Raw genomic sequence first — 17,535 nt, forward strand, 5'->3', positions numbered from 1 at the left:
CTGAGGCAGGAGGATTAGGAGTCCAAAGCCAGCTTCAGTGACTTAATGAGACCCTAAGAAACTCAGCAAGACCCTGTCTCTAAATAAAACTTTAAAATGGGCTGGGGATGTGACTCAGTGGTTAAGCACCCCTGGGTTCAATCCCCACAATAATAATAATAATAATAATAATAATAATAATAAATAATAATAAGATTCCACCTCACTCCAGTCAGAATGGCAATTATCAAGATATGAGTAACAATAAATGTTAGTGAGGATGTGTGGGTCAGGAAGATATATTCATACATTGATAGTGGGACTGCAAATTACAGCAACCACTCTACAAAGCAGTATGGAGATTCCTCGAAAGTTTTGAATGGAACCATTTGACCCAGTTATCCCACTCCTCTGTATACACCCAAAGGACTCAAAATCAGCATACTATCTTGACGCAGCCACATCAATGTGTAGAGCTCAATTCACAATAGCTAAGCTATGAAACCAACCACACGTCCTTTAACAGATGAATGGATATTCTGGTATATATATAGTACTCAGCCATAAAGAAGAAATTGTGGCATTTGCTGGTAAATGGATGGAATTGGAGCCTACCGTGCTAATGAAATAAATCCCCAAAAACCCAAAGGCCAAATGTTCTCTCTGATATGCAGATGCTACCGCATAACAAGGTTGGCAGGAATAGAGGTTCCTTGGATTAGACAAAGGGGAATGAAGGGAAAGGAAGGGAGGATGGGAATAGGAAAGACAGTAGAATGAATCGGACATAACTCTCCTTTTTTCATATATGAATTCATGACTAGTGAAATTCCACATCATGTACAACCACAAGAATGGGATCTTAATTAGAATAAGTTATACTCCATGTACGCATAATATGTAAGAATTCACTCATGTACATTTAAAAAAAACAAATAAAAATATGGAAAAAAAAACCCCTAGCTTATTCTAAGAATAGCCAGCCTGAATTTTGTTTTAAGTAGTCTCTAGCATTCAGCAAAGTATTATTGAGCATGTAGTTACAAGTTCACATGTTTGTGTCCCCTTTAGATAGGAGTCCCTCAAGGACAGAGACCATAGGTCTTTTCGCTCTTGCATCCTTGATGATCGGTGAATAACAGTCCATAACCCAGGGGCCTCTCAATATTTAATAGACACAGGGAAGGTCACACTAATAAAGATCATGGGAAAAGGCAGCTGCTTACCTCCCCGTCACCCACTTCTGCACAAACCTAAGGTGAGGGCAGACTGCTCCCAAGTAGCCCTAATGAAAGCCCTGCTTTCCCTGGGTCTCCACTGCTGACTTTGTCTCACATATCTCCTTATCATCTAACACACAGCTTTTGCACCCAAAAGCAAAAATCCCTGAGTGATCTCTAATTCCAGGCTCTAATTCTGACCACCTTAAGTCTCGGTTGGGAAAAACAACTGTGTGGTGTGTCTCCTCCTCCAACAACCCCATACAGAGTATCCAGGAAACCAGTGTCTGTCGTACAGGGGCCTTCAGAAAATATGGTCTTGGTGTCCATATGGGGCCTTGGTGTTCAGTTCAGGAGGACTGGAGTGAGAATTTGGGCATTCATGTCTTTGGCTTGAAGGAGCTGCTCCTGGGCTGGTTTCAAGATGGCTGCCAGGACCTGTGTCACCACAGAAGAGAAATCCCCCATCCACAGCCAGGAGAGCTCAGATCTCCACAGCCCCTCCCACCAGGCTGATGGCCCAAATGGAGCTAGGGAGGGAAGGGTGATCAGGAAACACCCCAAAAGTGGACAGCCCACTTCTTCCCACCTAAAAGTCACCTTTGCCTTTGTCACACCTAAGAGCCATGGAGCTGATAGAGAAGTTTCGTTTATTTTCTGAAAAGACAACTCCCAAGAAAAACGAGAATAAAGACAATTGGGAACAAGGAAGTCAAATTCTCTAGGTGCCACCTTCCCTGGCCCAGTGCTTCTGCTGACTTACTCCTGCTTGCCTCAGAGACAGGAACTCTCTTCAGACTCAAAGGTGAGGCCCATCTGTGGGACAGTGATGAGTTTCCAAGCCCCGGCCTGGAAGTCTAGCTCAAAGGCATCCTCTATCATCACGCCATCTTGGAAAAATGCAATTCACCTCTCTCTCTTGATTTATAGGATGCTCAACAAGAATGAGGACTCCAAACAAGCCAAAGCACAGAGAAAGAAATATTTCAGACCAAAAAAAAAAAAAAAAAAGCATTTTTATGGGTCAAATAAAAGACTTTGGAGTTGGAAAGAAGCTGATCTAATTGTTCCCCTTGAAAGCAGTGTAAGGCCCATGGGGACAGGGCTGGGACTCTTGAATTAGTGCTTTTCAATGGCCCCAATCCTTCTACACATTTCTGAGTTGGCAACTCAATCCTGAGACCCTTAAGTTTGTACTTCAGAACTAATGAGGGGAAGAAGTGATTTTTGAACTTCATTGCCAGGCAACTACGTTGTAAGAGCCACAATAAAAATCACACAAAAATGCTTCTTTAAAAAAACAAACAACAACAACAAAACAGGATACAGAGCTTCCTGACCCCAGTAATCATGGTTGTGACCTCAAGCAATCTTCTAACCCTTGGGTCTTCATGAAAAGGGAGCAACCCCTGAGCATACTTGACAAGACATGTTTTGGACGGATTGGTTGGCATGTAGAAGGACCTGTGCCAAGCTGTATTTTGAGGGCCTGCAGTTGGAACCTATATTTCTGCTAGCAGGGTCAAAGCCTTAGTTGAGCAAATTCTGTCAGTTCTACTTTAAAAATATATCTAGAATCTGACCCCTTCTCTCCACTCCTACTATCACCACTAAGATCAAAGACATGACTTGAATTCTAGCTCCCTAGCAATACCCAACAACTAGACTCACTACTCTGTCTTTGACTCCTGCAGTCTATTCCAATGTGACCCTAGTAAAATTCTATTCAGATCATATCTCCTCTGCTTAAAACCCTCTAATCACTTCCCTCACACCCAGAGTGAAAGCTAAATTCCTTAGTATGAACTACAGAGTCCAACATAATTTGGTGCTTATGATACTCTGATTTCATTACCTGCCACTGTCCATCTGGTCCGGCACCACTGGCCTCCCTGAGATTCCTTGATGATGCCAGGCTGCCTCCCGCCTCAGGGCCTCGACACTGGCTGTTCCTCTTATTCAGAATTTTCTGCCCCACCCACCCCAGATAACATGGCAAGTTTTATAACTTTTTTTCCTAAGGTCTTTAATCAAAAGATACTTTCTGCCAGGCATGGTGGCACACGCCTGTTACCCCAGCAACTTGGGAGGCTAAGGCAGGAGGGTTGCAAGTTCAAGGTCAGCCTGCTGCAACTTAGCAAAGACTGTCTCAAAATTAAAAAATAAAAAGGGCTGAGGATGGGGCTGGGGTTGTGGCTCAGTGGTGGGGTACTTGCCTAGTATGTGTGGGGTGCTGGGTTTGATTCTCAACACCACATATAAATAAATAGATAAAATGAAGGTCCATTGACAACTAAAATTATTTTTTTAAAAAAAGGCTGAGGATGTTGCTCAGTGGTAGAGCATCCCTGTATTCAATCCTCAGCACCCACCAAAACAAACAAACAAAAAAATACCTTCTTCTCAGGAAAAAGAAATAATCAGTGAGGTGAATAGAGAGCCTACAGATTGGGAGCAAATCTTTACTACAAGGACATCAGATAGAGCACTAATCTCTAGGATATATAAAGCACTCAAAACCCTTAACACCAAAAAAACAAATAATCAATCAATAAATAAATGGGCCAAGGAACTGAACAGACACTTCTTGGAAGAGGATATACAATCAGTCAACAAAAAAAATGTTCAACATCTCTAGCAATTAGAGAAATGCAAATCAAAACTACTCTTAGATTTTATCTCACTCCAGTCAGAATGGCAGTTATCAAGAACACAAACAACAATAAGTGTTGGTGAGGATGTGAGGGAAAAGGCACACTCATACATTGCTGGTGGGACAGCAAATTGGTGCAGCCAATCTGGAAAGCAGTATGGAGATTCCTTGGAAAACTGGGAATGGAATCACCATTTGACCTAGCTATCTCTCTCCTCAGTCTATACCCAAAGGACTTAAAAACAGCATAGTACAGGGACACAGCCATATCAATGTTTGTAGCAGCACAATTCACAATAGCTAAATTGTGGAACCAACCTAGATGCCCTTCAGGAGATGAATGGATACGGAAACTTTATTATGTATACACAATGGAACATTACTCAGCATTAAAAGACAATAAAATCATGGCATTTGCAGGTAAATGGATGAAGTTGGAAAATAAAATGCTAAATGAAGCAAGCCTATCCTTAAAAACCAAAGGCTGAAGTTTTCTTTGATATGAGGATGCTGACCTATAACCCTGATGGCGGGGGTGGGAGGGTGGGGGGAGGATGCGAGAAGCATGGGAGAAATGGAGGAACTTTAGATAGGGCAAAGGGGAGAGAAGGGAAAGGAGGGGACAAAGGAGTAGGAATGATAGTGAAATGAGTTAGATATCATTACTCTAAGTACATGTATGAAGACACGAATGGTGTGAAAATACTTTGTGTACAACCAGTGTCTTGAAAAATTGTGTTCTATATGTGTAACATGAAATGAACTGCATTCTGCCATCATGCATACAAATCAGAATAAACTTAATAAAAACATGTGCCTATCTACAACTAAAAAAATTATTAAAAAATCATATGCTCATCCCCTTTGACATAGCTATTTAACTTTCAGTAATTCTACACAGACATAGAAAACTAAGCAAGAATATTCAGTGGAGAGCATTCTGTAATGGTAAAATATAGAAATAATTGTAAGTATACATCAGTAGAGGGTGTGGTTAAATAATTATGTTTATGCCCATGTTATGTATGACACTGAGATAGCCCAAGATATTCTGTACAGAGAGGAGAAAGTTTGTGGACAATATAAACTACATAATCCTTGTTTTGTGAAATGTACAGAGAATGTGTGTGTGTGTGTGTGTGTGTGTGTGTGTGTGTGTGTGTGTTTCACCAATGGAGAACAGACACAGAGATCATTTTTTTTTTACTAAAAATACTTTTTTTTCATGATTGATAATACCTTTATTTGCAAAATCTTTGGAGATACTGGATACACTTGAAAGTAACAAAAATTTCCCATAAAAAATATACTGTGGTGGCCGGGGTTGTGGCTCAGCGATAGAGGGCTTGCCTTGCATGTGTGAGACCCTGGATTGGATCCTCAGCACCATATAAAAATAAAAAAATAATAAAATAAAGATATTGTGCCCACCTACAACTAGAAAATCAATATAAAAAATAAATGAATAAAATAAAGGTGTTGTGTCCAACTACAATTTAAAAATACTGTGATCCATATAGACTAGGTCACACCTCCTCTCCCCTGTCCTTCTAGATTATTCTAAATTACTACTATGTGTGTTCTGGTAGTGTTTTAAGATGGATTTTCAGTGTGGGTGGGACATTTTGCATTTCTCAACTTAAATCTTTTAAAAAATTAAATGTTTATCCCAGTTTGCATTACCTTAATAATTAACTACAAATAAAATTCAGAGAGAAAGGGATGCTGGGGTTTCCATCAGCACCGTTCAATAACCAAAAGCTGGAAACAACCCAAGAGTTCATCAACTAAGAATGGAGAGAGCTGGGATTGTGGCTCAGCAGGAAAGCACTCGCTCATCTAGCATGGGCGGGACCTGGGTTCGATTCTCAGCACCACTTAAAAAATAAATAAAAGCTTGTGTTGTGTCCATCTACACCTAAAAAATAAATATTAAAAAAATGAACCTGAAAATATGCTGAGTGGAAGAGGCCAGTCACAGAGGACCACCCCACGCATAACCTCATCTATGCAAAACACCTTTGTGGACAAATCCTAGTGGCTGCCAGGGCCTGAGGGAGGGAGGGAGGAATCCGGAATGGCTGCTAATGGCACAGGACTTATTTGGAGGTGATGAATATATTCTGGAATTAGTGATGAACTGTACAATTAAAATGGTTCATTTTATGGCCAAAAAACAAGATACCATCTTAGGCCCTCTTGGCTACCCGACTTCTCCCACCTGTTTGATTTTTCATATATCTAGTTCCCCACTTTGTTTCTTCTTAGCATTTAGCACTTTGTGGTGGGGTTTACCAGGGATTGAACTCAGGGGCACTCGCTCACTGAGCCACATCCCCAGCTCTATTTTGTATTTTATTTAGAGACAGGGTCTCACTGAGTTGCTTAGCACCTCGCTTTTGCTGAGGCTGGTTTTGAACTTGTGGTCCTCCTGTCTCAGCCTCCCAAGCAGCTGGGATTACAGACATGCACCACTGCACCTGCCTTAACACTCTTCATTATCTGTTTTATTTGTCTCACTTATTGCTTTTCTTTCCCACCTGAATGCAAATATTGCTGAATCTCCAGCACTAGAGCACTACATAGCACACAATATGTACTCAACTAAGAATGAATGAAAGGATGGTTTAGGTTCATGGTAACAGTGACTTTCTCTCCAGCTGGGAAGAAGTCAAGCCTCCTGAGAGCAATAACATCTGAGCATCCACGATGCCAATTGTTGACAGCCCTGTGTCCCTCGATAGATCAAAGAATGAAAATTGAGTGATTTTTCTCTTCTTTGAGAAACTCCCACCTATGCACAAAGGTGGGCTGTGGCTGGCATGTTGGTATCCAATGTATTCCACCCCTCGGGCCAGCCCTGGCAGATGGGGTCAAGGTAGAAACCAGACCCCAGCAGGGATGGTCCGTTTCTTTTTCCCAGAAATGTAGAATTCGGATTCAGAGACACATGTCCTCAATGTGAGGCCCTTCATAAAGTAGGACCAGAACACCTTAGGCCAGTCATGAAAGAAAAGACTTTAAGTGTGCTAACAATCACAGATAACTCTACAACTCCAGAAAAAGGCAAACGAGGCCTTGATCCATAGAGGCTCACGCCAGACCTTGTCCTTCAAGGCCCAGCTGAGTCTCCAGCGCTTAGGTGTTATGAGGCCTTCTCTTATTCTTCCAATTAAACACTCCATTTTGATTAAGATGAACCAAGTGACTTTTAATCATTTGTAATCAAAGAAGCTTGTCTCAGAGAAGTCAGGTCCTTACCCCACACCCCAAGAATGAGCAGGGACTCCAAGGCCCATTCATTTCTGTAAACACCAATTAATGCAGATTTGTTCTGCATTAATGCATCCTCCGTGCTGGCAGGAACACTGTGGGGCTTCCCCACCAGATCCTATGGCCTCATTTTACCTCTTTCCATACTCAGTACATCTTCCTAAGGAAAACTAAGGTTGAAATACGCTGCAGGGCAGCCTCTAATGGAAAAAGAAGTCAACGAGCAGAAAGTAGAAGAGATAGAAAAGAACAGCACCATTTGGGTAGGGGTGGGAATCATGGGGTAACTTCAGGTTTTACTGAGTGTGGAGTCTTTGAGGGAGAAATTAGAAGCCAGCTCTTCCTCTCCACAGAGACACAGCTAGACAGATGGGTGGGGTGAAGAGAGGAGTGGCCAGGAAGGAGTGTCCGGACAGCTTAGCCTTTGGAATGGGGACTTCATCCATGAAGCTTCCAGGCCCGAATCATTCCCTTACCTTGTACCTCTCATTCAGTCTCAGTCCAAAGATGCCTTCCAGCCAGGTGAAGCCCCAAGCAAAGTGGGTCAAAGGCTTCCCTGGGCAGAGCTATTAGCAGCAGCTGCTCCCTTGGAGCCACTTGAAGTCTGAAGCTCCTGAAGCTCTGTTTATTGACTCTGTTTATTTCTCTAATTTGTCAAGTACTGTCTGCAAGCTGCAGCCTGCCTCCCAAGCGCTCAACTTCTCTTTCGCCTCGCAGGCTTCACCAATTTGATCAGCACACTCTGCACTCCATCTTTCAAGTCATTAATGAAAACACTGATGAATACTGGGTAAGTCAGTTCCCCGGGGCCTCTCCTCCACCCCAGCATCTTCCTGCCTCACTAAACAACCCTCTTTTCAGATAACCTTGGCCCATTGTTAGAGAAGTTTTGTTCACTTACTCATTTATTCCTTTTCTAGGTCTAGAGTCCGTAGCATAATGGCAGGCCCATGAACCATGCTTATGAAACAGCACACTATTACTGTTATGAGATGTGCAGGGGAAGCAGAGAAGCACAGGACAGACTCCAGCCCTCAACAATAAGACTCGGACTAAGAATAACAGAGACCACTTATGAAATGCTTACTGGGCTAAATGTGGTGCGGACTTTCTCCATCCTGTGCTAGACATTGTCCACACCAGAGGGGCAGCTGCTGGTAATGTTTCTAAAGTTAAGATGTTAGTTGGGATTCTAAAGTCAAAGTTCCTACTCTGGCTCTCCCACTTACTGGTTTCTTGGTCTTGAACCACCTTCTGTAAAGTTGGGATACTACTACTTTCCTTATTGTTGAGAGAATTTAAATTATTAAATAAGATGATACAGAAAATGTACTTGGAGCACTGCCCAGCACATAATATGCATTCAACAATGGTGATTATTATTTAATGTAATATGATTACCCTTTATGAGGCAAGTATTATTATCTATGTTTTACCAACAAGAAAGCTGAAGCTTGAAGAGGTTAATTTGCCCAAAGTCCCACAGCCAATGATGAGACTAGAGTCCAAGCCCAAATCGGTTTGATTCCAAATTCCATTTGGTTTATTAGTGCAACCTGGAAAGAAAGAAGACATGCGTAAATAACTATTTTACAAAATAGAAAAGCAAATGAGGTTGTGAAGCACAAAACATTTTCATGGCACATAGTAGGTTCTTGACAAACCCTACCTGCTGATGATGCTGATGCTGACGACGATAATAAGATTCTAAGTGTCAGAGGACAGAGGGCGATTATTTCAGAGCAGAGGAATAGTTGGTGACTGTCATAGCTGGGGAAGGTGGCATTTGAACAGAATGGGTGTGAGTGGGACCCAATGATGAAAGAGAAAAAGACATCCCACACAGAGAAAACCACAGGAGCAAAGGCATGTGGATGGGAATGTGCGGGTGTGTTTGAAAAGAAACAGCAAGAAGTTCCGTTCGGCTGGTATGTGGTGTATGAAAGGCACCAGTCGAGACTGAGCTAATTGGAAAGGAGCCACAATGGCATTGATAAGTGAAGCCTTGACCAAAACACTGGCCAAAGCAGAGAGATTTCTCATAGTCCAGTCTCCTGGAACTCATCTTGGGGAAAGAACCATAGAAGATTGGGAGATAAGGAATGAAGGGATCTCTTTAATGTTCAAGTAAGCAATTCCTAGAGTTCCTACACAAGCAGGGCTAACATTCAGCCAACATGTGTGTATAAATATAGATTCAAAAAATATATATATTCAAGCTTTTTTCTTCCAGGCTGGTAAATGGCACTGCCTTGAGCCACCTGAGGCCCCTTGATTTCCTGCCATAAAATTATTTAACGTCTGGCACTATTATGAAAATAGCCCCAGAGGCAGGGGAACTTGGCTTGAGTATATTTTTGCAAAGCATTTTCCTTGAGATTGACAAACACAACAACCCTATCAATGAACGGGGAAGCAGGCAGGGCATTGCTGATACAGTGTGTAGGAAAAAACAGACCCAGATACTATATACTGGCCTCAGATATTCCTCAGGTTAGATCCTTGCCAGGAACTGTCTCTCTGCTGAGTCACTGGGGCTGGGGCCCAGCCCTGCCCAGCCACATGACTGACTGTTATGTGGGAGTCTTGTTCCTTCCTGAGCCTGGAGAGACCACATGGTCTATTTCAGGACACGGATGCTGCCACCACGCTAGGTGCACACCTAAGTGTTCTTGGGCGCTTCTGGTTTTCCTGCAACTTTCAGCATCGGATATCTTGGATCTTGCCATTAGTTTGGCAATGCTTTAGAAGGTGCCAGAAAAAGAATCCTAGAGTTGGTTCTTGGAAGTTGTGGCTGAGGCATTTCTCTTCCTAATGAACCAATGGTGGAGTGGTTCTGCTGTCCTCAGATCCTTTGGATGCCTGAGGTGAGACCAGGGAAGGGGAAGGAAGCTGGGATCTGTTCTTTCCTCCACTACAACTTCTCCTGCCCACAGCAATGGCCTCTCTCATCCCTGCAATTCAATTCGATCGCTCCCACTGCCCACAGTCACCTCCTCTGACCTCTGGCCCTTCACAAAAGAGCCCTAACAGGGAGGAGAGGATCCCAAGGCAGATCCCTGATGAGGCAGGGCCCACAGGCAAGTCTGCACCCTGTGCAACTCCTGGGATCACAGGTGTGGGCGATGCTCCAGGGTGAATGGTGCTCCTGAATCCTTGAGTACAAGCCCTATGTGCCATCTGCTGCTCCTTCCTTGGGACAAAAGCCCCGACACAGCAGGGACACCAGAAAGGAGGTCTTAGACCTCCAACATCTGCCCTCCTGCTGGATAAAGAGATTGTTTCTTTAATGAAAGTCAGAATTTTCCATCTCTCCCTTGCAGCAAAAGCAGAGAAGACACAGAGCGACTTGATCTCATGCACCCGGGGCTGGGGCCCAGAGGCTTTTTCAATGAGCTTCTCCCGGAAGTGGAAACAAGGGCCCCTGGATTGTAGTGAGGATCTAATCAAGGACACAAGAAACAGAGGAGGGAGGTGACACCTAGATGGTCTTTATTAGCAATCAGCCTGCTGTGTGCAGCAGGTCCTGCCTGCTCATCCTCACACAGATTCCTGGGGCCATTCAAGTCCTCCTCTTGTAATAGCCTGTGCTCTCTGTTCTCCTAGTTTCTAGGCCTGATGGTTGCCCTGTGGTCCAGTAGTTGTTGGAATCACATCCACCCTGCTTGTTCAGACACTGCCTTCTATTCCTACCTCACAGATGCTTCTTTTCTCCACGGTGGTCTTCAAATCTCAAGCCTACTGAGCTGACTTGGGCATTGGCTCCGTGTTTCCTGATCATTGCCAACATTGGCCTGGCCATTCTGATGGCAGCAGACACTGATCTGGCCTCCTCCCTAGCCTAATCACCCTGCCATACCCATTGATTCAGAGTGTCATGGCATGAAAGGGGGCATCTCCTACCAGTAGGACTCCTTATTGAGCCCTAGCATATCAAAAATTTTAAATTAAATTAATTGATTAATTTGTTTGTTTATTTTTTGTCTTACTGGGGCTTGGACCCAGGGATGTTCTACCACTGAGCTGCATCCTCAGTCCTATTTATTGAGACAGGGTCTTGCTAAGTTGAACCAGACTAGCCTTGAACCTGGGATCCTCCTGCCTCAAACTCCTGAGTTGCTGGGACTTCATGTATGCCACTGTACCTAGCTGGACCAAAGTTTTCTAAAGGCACGAGATGCCAAGAGCCTCTCAATAGACCTACGCAAGTCCTGGGGAAGAGAGGAGTGGGGCAACAGAGCTAGAGATCAAGTATGAATGCCCCTGCCCACAGGGCCTGGCAGCATGTTGATTCCCTGGCCCTGAAGCAGGCAGCAGACTGCTGGGACAGGCACAGACCAGGGGCAAGGACAGGGAGGAGAGCCACCCCCACAGCCACTGGGATGCCTTGTCAACAGGCCAATGTCCTTTGGAAAATGCTCCAGCAAGAACAGCAAGAGTGAGACAAAGGATTTCCTTCCTCTTCCCTCATGTTAGGAATTCCCTGGAGGTCCTCTCGGGAGCCATGGGTCTGTCTTTGTAACAATCCTAGACGCTGGTCAAAGTTTTAAACCACCTTATAAACAGGAAATGGGACAAGAGGCAAGATTAAAAAGATGTGTCAGAGTCCTCAGCTCCGGGAGCCCGCTGGTTCTGTCACCGTGGGCAAGGTTCAGGAAACAGATCTTTCCACGTTGCGTTTGAGGCCGGAGCTTACACTCACAGCCCGGGGTCTGGGGTGGGGGGAACGGAGCACACCAGTTAGAGAAAGGGGGAGTGGGAAGGAAGACAGGGGAGCAGAGACAGATAGGGGAGATGTGGGGAAAGAAAAGGAAAAGGGAGGGCTGGGAAAGGAGGAGAGGAGGAGGCCGGAGGAGAGAGGGGAAGAACAGGGCGAAGTGGACTCACCCTTGACGTGCCTTCACTTCTCCTGCCTCCTCATTCTCTGTGTGCTCCAGTTAGCAAGTTCCTTATGGCACTTATTCTATACGCCATGAACCCCCACCACCCACCCCTCCAAGTCCTTCCTCTCTCTCCCCTGGATGTGTCCGTGATTCCAATTGTCTTCTTACCTTCAGTTTCTCTCATCGGCAGCTCCTCTTTCTCACCACTCTAGGTAAGCTTTCTAAAATATTTTTTGCATGCCATTATTCTTATTCTATGATCATTTGTTTTATAACTTCCCCCTCTTAATTCCCCAATTTGGTGTAATAAAAAGATATGAGTGGCCGGCAGGGTGGTGCTCATCTATAATCCCAGCTACTGGAGAGGCTAAGCAGGAAGACTGCAAGTTCAAGGCCAGCCCAGGAGGCTTAGCAAGATGTTGTTACAAAATAAAAAGGGCTGGGGTGTAACTCAGTGCTAGAGTGCCCCTGGGTGCAATCTGCAGAACTGAAAAAAAAATTTTAAATAAATAAACAAAAAGTGGGGTTGGGGTTGTGGCTCAGTGGTAGAGCACTTACCTGGCATGCGTGATGCACTGGGTTCAATCCTTGGCACCACATATAAATAAAAATAAAGATATTGTGTCCACCTAAAACTAGAGAATGTTTTTTTTTCAATTTAAATAAATAAACAAACAAAAAGAGATGAGTGTTTCACAGACTGGAACTGTGGGTTCTCAACCTCAGCACTGTTGACATTTTGGGATGGATAATTTGGTATCACAGGGGCTGTCCTGTGCATATTTGGATGTTCAGCAACATACCTGTCCCTCCCCCAACACTCCCACTTGTGACAACTAAAAACTTCTCAGATATCAACAATGTCTCCTGGGGGACAACATTGCCTCTAGTTAAGAACCACTGACCCAGGGCTGGGGTTGTGGCTCAGTGGTAGGCTCTTGCCTAGCATGTATGAGGCACTGGGTTAGATTCTCAGCACCACATGGAAGTAAATAAATAAAATAAAGGTCCATCAAAAACTAATAAAAAATATTAAAAAATTAAAAAAAGAACCACTGTCCCAGATTCAAATCTCGACTCTGTCACCTATTCACTGTGTTCCCTTGAATTCAGGGCTAATCATACCTACCTGATGAAGCTATGGTAAAAATTAAATAAAATTGTTCTAACACAGCTAACTGATTTGTTCTTGGTCTCCATGCTTTCATCCAAAAGGCTCTGGTGGTTATCGTCATGTAAGGTACAAATCAAAGATTCCACAACCATTGAGCCCTATCCTGGATGTATTAGTTAGAACAGATAAAATAACAGTGGATTAGGGGGCCTAGCGGGCTGGGCTTGGGGTGCGCGGGAGGGAGAGGGCCCGTCCTGACAGAGCGCCCTGGCCGGCTGGGGCCCCTGGGAAACGTTTTTCTTAGGTGATGGTCTTCCCCTCCTTACAATTGTTGGCCGAGAAAGAACTGGAAACAAGATGTAACTTGGTGGTGGCAGTGCTTAGCCATGAAGATGTACCCACGTACAGTTAGAGTTATTCAATGTCCAGGAATCAGAAGACATGTATTTGCATCTCTGGTTTCGCCATTTCTTAATTGACTTGACTTTCACTGAATATGTTTCTTCATCAGTAAAATCGAGGTATTTTTTTTACCACCTGTGGAAACTTTGTAATTCATTTTTCCTCACTGAAATATTAAGAATTATACCAAACTGAAAAGATATGAATGAGTGTCCTAAAAAAAAGAAAAAGGAAGACTTTACACCCTTCTGGTTATTCAGATTCCTCTGGAATAAGCAGAATTGCAGATGGATTCAATGGGATTTTTTCTGATCATTGTTACAGTGTCTGCTCTATGAGACAGCCAGACTTAAAATATTTTGACAACAAAGATGATGATTCTGATACCGAGACATCAAATGACTTCCCAAAATTTGCAGATGGAATCAAGGCCAGAAACAGAAATCAGAACTATCTGGTTCCCAGTCCTGTGCTTAGAATTATAGACGACACTGCCTTTTCTGAAGAAAAATCTGCTGATGTAGAAATTTGTGATGAAGAGTGTGACTCACCCGAATCAATCAACCAGCAAACTCAAGAGGAGAGTCCTATAGAAGTTCACACCACTGAAGATGTCCCCATTGCTGTAGAAGTGCATGCCATTTCTGAGGATTATGACATAGAGACAGAAAACAATTCCTCCGAGAGCTTCCAAGACCAAACTGATGAAGAACCACCAGCTAAACTTTGTAAAATTCTTGACAAGAGCCAAGCTTTGAATGTGACTGCTCAGCAGAAATGGCCTTTACTGAGAGCTAATAGCAGTGGCCTCTATAAATGTGAACTTTGTGAATTCAATAGTAAATATTTTTCTGATTTAAAACAGCATATGATCCTGAAGCATAAACGTACGGATTCAAATGTGTGTCGAGTATGTAAGGAAAGCTTCTCTACCAAAATGCTTCTGATTGAACATGCCAAACTACACGAAGAAGATCCCTACATTTGTAAATACTGCGATTACAGGACAGTAATTTTTGAGAACCTCAGCCAGCACATTGCAGACACCCACTTTAGCGATCACCTGTATTGGTGTGAACAGTGTGACGTGCAGTTCTCCTCAAGCAGTGAACTCTACCTGCATTTCCAGGAGCACAGCTGTGATGAACAGTACTTGTGTCAGTTCTGTGAACATGAAACAAATGATCCAGAAGACTTGCATAGCCATGTTGTAAATGAGCATGTGTGTAAATTAATAGAACTAAGCGATAAGTATAACAATGGAGAACATGGACAATACAGCCTCTTAAGCAAAATTACCTTTGACAAATGTAAGAACTTCTTTGTGTGTCAAGTATGTGGTTTTCGGAGTAGACTTCATACAAATGTTAACAGGCATGTTGCTATTGAACATACTAAAATATTTCCTCATGTTTGTGATGACTGTGGGAAAGGCTTTTCAAGTGTGCTAGAATATTGCAAGCATTTAAATTCACACCTATCTGAAGGGATTTATTTATGTCAATATTGCGAATATTCAACAGGACAGATCGAAGATCTTAAAATTCATCTAGATTTCAAGCATTCGGCTGACTTGCCTCATAAATGTAGTGACTGCTTGATGAGGTTTGGAAATGAAAGGGAATTAATAAGTCACCTTCCAGCCCATGAAACAACTTGATTATTCTCTCTTTGATTTACATAATGTTTTTGTGAAATAATAAATTCAACCTTTTTTTTGAGATGTTAAAATGGGTAATTTTAAAAACATGAGATTTACCTTTTAACAAGTAACATTTTCCAGTATGTAATTATACCTTAATTGTGGTATTCAATTGCATGGTAGTATACAGTTTTAATCATTCTTGGTGACTTTAAAAAAAAAAAAAAACAGTGGATTAAACTAGTCAGAAGTTTCTCAAGTGAAGCCGAGAAGAAATTGGGCCAAACTCATCCTTTTTTTTAATCAGGAACCCACTTCTGCATTGATGGCATTAACCCCTTCAAGAGGGTGAAACCCTTGTGGCCTGACCACCTCTTAACTATCCCACCTCTCAAAACCATCACAGTGCAGTTCAAGTTCAACATGAGTTTGGAGGGGATGTTCCAACCATAGCAGGCTTCAAAGTATGAATTGGGATCACGATAGGCACAATTTTTAAGCCCACAACAAGCATACCGTAGATGCCCAGGAAATATTTCTTGTCTTGTTGTAGGGACAGACAAAGCAAGACACTGAAGACAGCAGGAAGCAGATTTACTGTTTATTTATGGCTGCAACCACATTCAGAGGGAAAAGCTCTTACTGTAAACAACTAATCCCCCTGAACCTCTAGTTCAGGCAGTTTCAGAACTTTATACTCAGTGTGTAGGAGAAGGGGCTTAGAAGTTCACAGTCTGCAGAAGCTCACACAAAAGCCGCTTTTTCTTTCACTGTTCTGGGCAAGTTAACCCTTCAAGGTCAGTGCCTGAGACATGGAGGGCTTCTTCTCCTCTGCCAGCTGTCACCAAGGAGCCCAATTAATAACATTTTCTCTTCTTATTTAAATGGAAACATCTCTGTGAATCCCATTTTGCAATGGCAAACACACTTCCTGCTTGAAAACTTTTACAAACTATTATATATCATTACAATACTAGATAGTCCATAAATGTGAAACACTAGTAAAGGGGCGTCCAGCCAAGTAAGACAGAAAGAGCAGCAGGAAATAGGAAGTTTAACTACATTGTTAAACTTTTGTAGAGATTCTTTTTGCTGATGGTCCTAAGATCAATTATGGTGTGGAAAAGCTTAATTAAGATTCCCTGTGGGGGAGGGGGTGCTACTACAATCTGATTGAAAGGGAAAGGCTGCGCCCCCTGGCTGACGGCTGCGCCCCCTGGCTGACGGCTGCGCCCCCTGGCTGACGGCTGCGCCCCCTGGCTGACGGCTGCGCCCCCTGGCTGACGGCTGCGCCCCCTGGCTGACGGCTGCGCCCCCTGGCTGACGGCTGCGCCCCCTGGCTGACGGCTGCGCCCCCTGGCTGACGGCTGCGCCCCCTGGCTGACGGCTGCGCCCCCTGGCTGACGGCTGCGCCCCCTGGCTGACGGCTGCGCCCCCTGGCTGACGGCTGCGCCCCCTGGCTGACGGCTGCGCCAGGATCCCTTGCTTCATTTTGCCCTGGTTACTCCTCCTCTGGCCTCCTCTTTGGATTCTCAGACTCTGCTCCCACTCATGCTTTTCCTTCTTCTCAGGCTGTTCCTTCTCAGTTCCTTTGTGAGTTCCTCTACCTTTGGCCATCGTTTAAAAACTGAGTGTTCTCCAGCCATCTTTTCTCCTGGCTCTTTCGTCTCTCTGCGTTGGACTCACTACTCCACTGCTGCTGTGATCATTGTGTCCTGGTAGTTCTCATATCCCTCACTTCCACCCCAACCTCTTCTGAATGGCTCCTTCAAATCACTACCAGGGATATCTGGGCATGACACTAGCACCGTCACCTCAATATGCCCCCAACTGCAGCACTTATCAGCACCCTCCTCGGTTTTCTCCATGCTCCCAGCACACACACACACACACACACACACACGCGCGCGCGCGCGCGCGCGCGTTCTTCTCTGAGCTTCTCAGAGAACCACATCATCCTGTCCTTGGGACTAAGCTTTCCCTCACTCCTATATCCAACCCCCAAATCCCATTGGTTTCACCTTCTTGATGCTTCTTTTTTTTTTTTTTTTAATCTTCTTGATGCTTCTTCTTTTTTTTTTTAATCTTTTTTAAATCTTTTTTTGTCTTTTTTTGTGGGGGGGTCGAACCCAGGGCTTTGTGAATGCAAGGCAGACGCTTTGCCACTGAGCTCCATCCCAGCCCTCTTGATACTTTTTTCTATCCCTGACCAGTTGACTTTGGGCAACTGTCGTCTATCATTTAGATGAAAAAAAAAAACAATCTTCTTTCTAATTCACTTGCCTTTAATCCACTTTCCTTTTCAATCCAACTGATATTCTAAAACATAGATGCAATCACCTCTCTCTCCTGATTAAAACTTTTTAAGG

At 43.7% G+C, this 17,535-nt stretch overlaps 1 pseudogene across 1 annotated transcript; it reads left to right on the forward strand.

The window, feature by feature from the left end:
• The first annotated feature begins 13,725 nt into the window (after positions 1 to 13,725).
• On the forward strand, positions 13,726 to 15,184 carry LOC308648086 (zinc finger protein 639-like; annotated as a pseudogene). The gene has a single exon. The product of its transcript is annotated as a zinc finger protein 639-like (transcript).
• Positions 15,185 to 17,535: the final 2,351 nt, after the last annotated feature.

This window comes from Spermophilus citellus (assembly GCF_964194105.1).
Source record: "Spermophilus citellus genome assembly, chromosome: 4".
In the NCBI taxonomy this organism is placed as follows: domain Eukaryota; kingdom Metazoa; phylum Chordata; class Mammalia; order Rodentia; family Sciuridae; genus Spermophilus; species Spermophilus citellus.